The sequence below is a fragment of the Triticum urartu genome, chromosome 7, assembly GCF_003073215.2.
Source record: "Triticum urartu cultivar G1812 chromosome 7, Tu2.1, whole genome shotgun sequence".
In the NCBI taxonomy this organism is placed as follows: Eukaryota; Viridiplantae; Streptophyta; class Magnoliopsida; order Poales; family Poaceae; genus Triticum; species Triticum urartu.
Window position 1 is genome coordinate 553,690,067 of NC_053028.1, and position 6,621 is coordinate 553,696,687.

General features: G+C 42.0%; 1 pseudogene; it reads left to right on the plus strand.

Moving 5' to 3' along the window:
- Positions 1-323: 323 nt before the first annotated feature.
- LOC125518611 lies at positions 324-4,710 on the plus strand (annotated as a pseudogene).
- Positions 4,711-6,621: the final 1,911 nt, after the last annotated feature.

The following is a 6,621-nucleotide window of genomic DNA, read 5'->3' on the forward strand; positions in this document are numbered from 1 at the left end:
CGACGCCGGCTAGGCCAGTCCTCTCTCTCTCTCTCGCTCACCCAATTTCCCCTGGCCGGCGAGCTAGGATTAGGGTTACCAGCTCGACGCCGCCACCCTGTCATGTTGCAGGTGCTGCTATTACCCGCTGTCGGGCCCGTGTGCTCGTGCGCTGTAGTCGCCATGTCATGTTGCCGCTGCTGTTTCTTGCTGATGCATGCCGCTTCTGCTCGTGGCCGACCCGTACTGATGTTATTGTTCGTGGTTGGCCTCCCTGTGTGTTCATGCTGCTGTTATTTACCCTGCTCCTGTGTCGTGCTCGTGCAGCTGCAGCGAAAAGATAATGGGGCGATGGGTGCCGGTGGCGGGCACTGGTGGTGGCGGAAGGCGCTGTGGAGGCGCTCGCTGCTACCCGGCACCACTTGGACACCACCGGGTTCAGCCTTGCGTGGACCTGGGCGGCATCGCCTTTGCAGTTGTTCCTCGCCGTTGAGCAGTTGTGCGTTATTTATTTCCTGCTGCAAACATACACATGCCTGACTATTACCTGAAATGTGACACTTATTTGTTGATGAAATACTTATGTCATGATTTGGGATTGCTTGTTCAGAAGCTTCCATGATATCAGGTCCTTCACAATTCATGTTACAATAGTATATTCCTCAATAAGTTAGATATGGTGGTTTGCCATTTTAGATGAATGAATCATCAGACTTTCAATTGGTTTGTTAGTTATAGCTGGCTGATGATTACTTCAATGCAGAGTTTGCGATGGAACAACAGACCTCTCGGCCGACATCCTCTACAGATCCTACACTGCCATGGAGGAGGTGTTTCTGAATCACGTGAGGAAGCAATGGCTCGTCAAACCGCAGATCTCCTCGGTTGGGTCATGTTGTTTGGTTGGCATTATCAATGAAGGGGTCCTCTACATAGCAAACACTGGTGATTCATGTGTTGTCCCCGGGAGGGTCGAAAGAGGCGCCAAAGACATTAAGGCAGTTCAGCTGTCATCTGAGCATAACGCGAGCTTTCCGGCTGTAAGGGATGAGCTAAGACAGGTACACCCAAATGACCCCCGGATCATGGCCCTAAAACACAAAGTTTGATGCATGAAGGGCATTATTCAGGTATTTCATTTTGCCGGCCTCTGTAAAATTGATGATGTCTATAAATACTCCTCTGTGTAAACCTGGGCCAGGAGTTTATTTGATAAAGGTTTCAATTTGCGCCCCATTTCATGGATTAATGATGCCAAGAGCATACCATTTGTGCAAAGTCCCAAGGTCGATGTCTTCTGACATATCTCACATAATAATTACTCGTGCTATGTTTTTTTCTTTGTATTCAGGTTTCCAGAATGATTGGCCACACCTACCTAAAAAGTTCGGAATTTAATCATGAGCCCCTTCTGGCCTGGTTCCATATTCGAAGGCCCTTCCATAATCCAATTCTTTGTCCCGAACCATCCATTGAAGAACATAGACTGTGCAAAATATCAGTTTGTTATATTTGCATCAGATGGACTATGTGAGCACTTAAACAATCAGGAAGCTGTGGATATAGTTCATTGTTCACCTCAGAATGTAAGTTGTTTCTTCTGTATCCACTAGAAACCGGAAATGAGAACACCATCTCTGCATAACTGAACCAAGTGACTGAAAATTTATGTTATATGGTACAACCTCACGAGAGAATTATTTTTGTACACGTAGAACACAGTTACATGTATGCCTTCAATGTTATTTGTTATTTTAAAAGATATTTTGAAATGTATAAATGAGCTTGGCTTTCAACCCCACAAGGTCTAAAATTTCTCAGTTTTATCAAGTCATACACCGTTTTAGTTACCATATGTATAATTGTGGATACCTGATACTCTAAATGCCCATTCGGCCAGGTTGATTTGCAAGGGCTGTGTGGAGCGAACCATGTTCCTCTAAACCAAGGGGTCCTTATGGCCCTTCTCCTGCAACTGGCACGCAACATAGCCGATGAGATATCCCTGAAGCTTCAAGGGATACAAAGGTTCATAAAATGTTTACACTTTACACATAGTATTTGGTTCATATCTCCATTGTTTTATGTTCAATTAACTGCTGCGGTTCTCTTAAATAGTTTGAATAATTTAGCATTTCGGGAAATTATAGTAGTTGTATATCCGACATCTGTTTGATAATTGATATCAAGGTGAAGGATAGATACCGGGCTCTAGATTATGTACATATATATCAAGATCACTTGTTTTTAAAGTTGGAGAAATATGGCTTTCCTATTTCATTGTCCATTAAACAACATTTTGAAATGCTTCTATTAATGCAACAAAGGTTGGATTCAGAAACGTAGTTTCTTATCTCCTGATGTGTATAATAGCTGTTTTGCAAACAAATATTTTATGGTATAATTTTTTTGTCTACATCTGCAGGATGTTATTACTCAACCCACATGATTGGGAGTTATAGAGGGACTTTATGTCGCACATTCCTCATGTACTACAGGCTTACTGGGCTAAGAATGAACAATGCTATATCGAGCAAATCTTCATGGATATATTATGTTGTTCTATCCTTTAGCTAGAGCTTGTTCTCTCTGCTTGCTCCAGAATTGTTACATATAACTTCAATATGCATGAACTAATTTATATCTTACAGAGATTTCAACTCCATATCATTCATGCAAGCTAAGCAGGTGTATCTTGGTCTTATGGAGTTTCCACCCACCATCATTAGCTGAGATACATTCTGCTATGCAGCACAATTTTGGGTATAAGCTAAATAACCTTAATTTGATGCATGTAACTGGAAGATGTGCCACATGCATGCTCATAATCGATTAATGGTATAATTAATCTTTCTTGATCTCATCAGTTTCGTTTAGGTAGTAAGCAACCTACACATCTGTAGCCTGAAGTTCAGAAGTTGGCATGGTTTTAGTTGAGAATAATGTAGCATTATATTATTAGCTTAGACTTTGAGCAACCTGGAAGCAAGATGTGAATAGCAGATCAATAGCATACACCTTTGTGGTTATTGCCCTATCTCATGACAGAGAGAGAAGTAAATAAATCAAAGTTGTGAACAACGGATGAGGTTTAATTAATTATGTCCACGCCGTGCTTATTAGCTTATCTCATAGTGACAAACTGAATATAACAAGTACCTACGAATTAGAGAGCAAAAACATTAGAAGTGCGTAAAATGTTATTCACTATTTATGTTCATATAGACCACGACATAAATTTTAGATATTGGTTTACTTAATTATTTACTAACTTGCAAAATTTGCAGTACATGGAGTAAAATGCAGAAACAATGGAAAAATAAAATATTAACAGAGGTTGCGGTTGGAGAACCTCAGAATCATGCTCTTCTCTGAAATCCAGTTAGCTGGGGTAATCCCCCTCTAGAAACATTGATGGAAACTCAATATTATCCAAGGAACTTACATTCCATAGGCTCTCTCTGTCCCCTCAAGTAAGCAGGTCATACATTAGGATGCTCAAGTTACAGTGACTTGATGTAGGTAAGCAACTTTCACACATTTTCTCTTCCAACCATCCGAACCATGCGGAGCTCCTGATGTTAGGCCCGGGCATGGGTTTCCGGGAGAACCTGCTCGTGCCTCATGCGAAAGACTTCCCTGCATTCGCGTGCCGCCACCAGAGCAGCAAGGCGCACAAAGGATGGGTGGCATCGGGCTTGCGCCGTGTACATGGTGTGCAGGAGAGGAGGCATGGTTCAAGGTTGTCTCTTCTGCGATGTGTATATGTATATTACCAGCTTGCGCCTCACTGAGGGGCTCAATGCTTATTGGGTTTCTTGTTACACTTTTAACCTCGGAGAGCGATTTCTGTTTTATTTTCCTCTATTGATCATGCTTACTATGCGTATACTTATTTTTATATTGATCATGCTTACTATGCGTACAACTGTTATTTCAGTGCTTTTATTGGAGGGAGTTGGTATTATCCAGATCATAGTTTTCCTGGATTGTCTGAGACCAGTGCCTCAAAGCAACGTCGCAGCTAACAAGGTTATTTGTATACTATTCTGCTACCAGTGTTAGGTCATTCACAGTCACGCACCCCAGCCACATGACCTATGTTGTCTCTTTGTTGCGCGGCCGAGGCCCTTAAATGCAGGGAGGAGGCGGCGTTCCTTAGCAACGCTCCATCTTATTACCTCGTCATTCATTTCTTATTTTTTTTTCATCAAGTTTGGATTGCTTGATGAAAAAAAGAAAAGAAATGAACTTGATGAAAAAAATTAAGAAATGAATGACGAGGTAAGTATGGTACAAGTGCCTTTTGTTTTTCCACGGTGGAGTAAAGGGGCTTCAAGGATTGGAGTTACAAAGTCTACATGTGAAACCATAGAAATAATTTCTTATTGATATCTCTTCTTTGTTCATGTGTTCATTTACTCATAGTTTTCTTTTCAGTTTCTTGTATTAGTTTGTTGTAACAAGGTCGGAGATGATGGAGAGAAATGGTCCTGTAGGCGAAAGTGGTGCTTGTCGGTTATGTGTTGTCCAGACCTTGTGCCGGCAGTGAGAACTGCAGTGATGTGCCTCCACATCTGTCATCCATCTATTAATTTCTTGGTAGTAATATTGCGACACTATCTTTTTTGCAGCCTTGTGATTTCTGTGATGTGATGTGCTGCTACTTCACCACTTTGCAAAGGAATGAATTATATCACTGATATTTATTTGTTACCATCAGTTCCTTGATTATTGAATGTCCTTATGCTTAAACACCAACATGTTGATTTTTGTGGCAGAAAAAAAATTACCAGATGTCATGCCATTGGACAATATTACAGTCTAAAGAAGTAGTTCTAGAAACTCATACTTGCATTATAGTCATAGCAACGCACATGCATCTAACTAATAACCATTGTTGAAGAAATCGTTAACGGTTGGCTGGCGAGTAGGGGATTAATAGGCTAATCAGCAAGTTAATCAGTCATTTAATCAATTAATCGGACGATTTATTGGTTTATCGGCTACTCGGTGACCCTATGAGTAGGGATTAATTGGCAAGTTAACTGGTTAATTGGACGAATTCTTAAACAGGGCTAATAACACTTTGTTTTGATACTTATTCTGTCGGATCTCCACACTTCATGGATGAGGGCATGCTTTTGTGTACGTGAGCTGAATTGGTTCATTTGAATTTTGTTCAATGGCATGCCCTCATGGAATTTAACTAAGAACACTTCCCGGTTGCCACGGGCTTATTTTTGCATTGTCGAGTTGGTAGGCTGGCGTCCACAGTTTATTTCCGCCTCACCTCCTAACATCATTCCTCCCTGCTGTTTTTTCTCCCTCCCAGTAAAACCAAATCGATTCCCTCGACCCTATACCCATCCATCGATCAAAAGACCTCGTCATCCCTGCCCAAGAGGAAAATCGAGCTGGACGAATTCCTTAACAAGGATAAGCTCAAGGAGTTTTGGATGGAGACAATCGGCCACATCTTTGACCCGTAGCTTTTTTTGCGGGAATCTTTAACTCCACATTGTTGGGCGAAGTTATGTTTGCATCACCATTTTGGACTAAATCAATCGAATCTACTAAAAATAAATTCGTTTGGGTGTGTGACATTAACAGCGTGACAAGAACAATGATGATGGGATGCTCACGGGAGATGAGCTCAAGAAGGTGGATAAGCCAATCATGCATAGATACATGTATGAATTATACGTGCACAAACATACTATGACATGTATCTCATTCCAAGCTTGATACGCCGAGTTAGTCTCTCGGAGGTGCTCATACGGGTAGGATGTGCATGTGTGCGTCCATAGGAGTGCGTGTATGCGCGTATATATGAGCGCTACGTCCATACCGTGTTAAAAAAACTTTAGTTTTGGTAAGAGATTTTGTTGCCCGTAATAACGCACACGCATTTAATTACGTGTAATTAAAAATTAAATTAAAAGCCCGTGGCAACACACGGGCGTTCTACTAGTCCTAGTAGGATTCCACCTCCCATATGAAATAAGAAAAGAGGAAGGGAAAAGGAGAAGGAAGGAAGGGGGCGCCCCCCTTCCCTAGTCCAATTCGGACCAGACCAAGGGGAGGGGTGCGGCCACCCATGAGGCCCTTTTCCTTCTTTCCCGTATGGCCCAATAAGGCCTAATACGTATTCCCGTAACTCTCCGGTACTCCGAAAAAATACCTGAATCACTCGAAACCTTTCCGATATCCGAATATAGTCGTCCAATATATCGATCTTTACGTCTCGACCATTTCGAGACTCCTCGTCATGTCCCTGATCTCATCCGGGACTCCGAACTCCTTCGGTACATCAAAACTCATAAACTCATAATATAACTGTCATTGAAACTTTAAGCGTGCGGACCCTACGGGTTCGAGAGTATGTAGACATGACCGAGACACGTCTCCGGTCAATAACCAATAGCGGAACCTGGATGCTCATATTGGCTCCCACATATTCTACGAAGATCTTTATTGGTCAGACCGCATAACAACATACGTTGTTCCCTTTGTCATCGGTATGTTACTTGCCCGAGATTCGATCGTCGGTATCTCAATACCAAGTTCAATCTCGTTACCGACAAGTCTCTTTACTCGTTCCGTAATACATCATCCCGCAACTATCTCATTAGTTGCAAT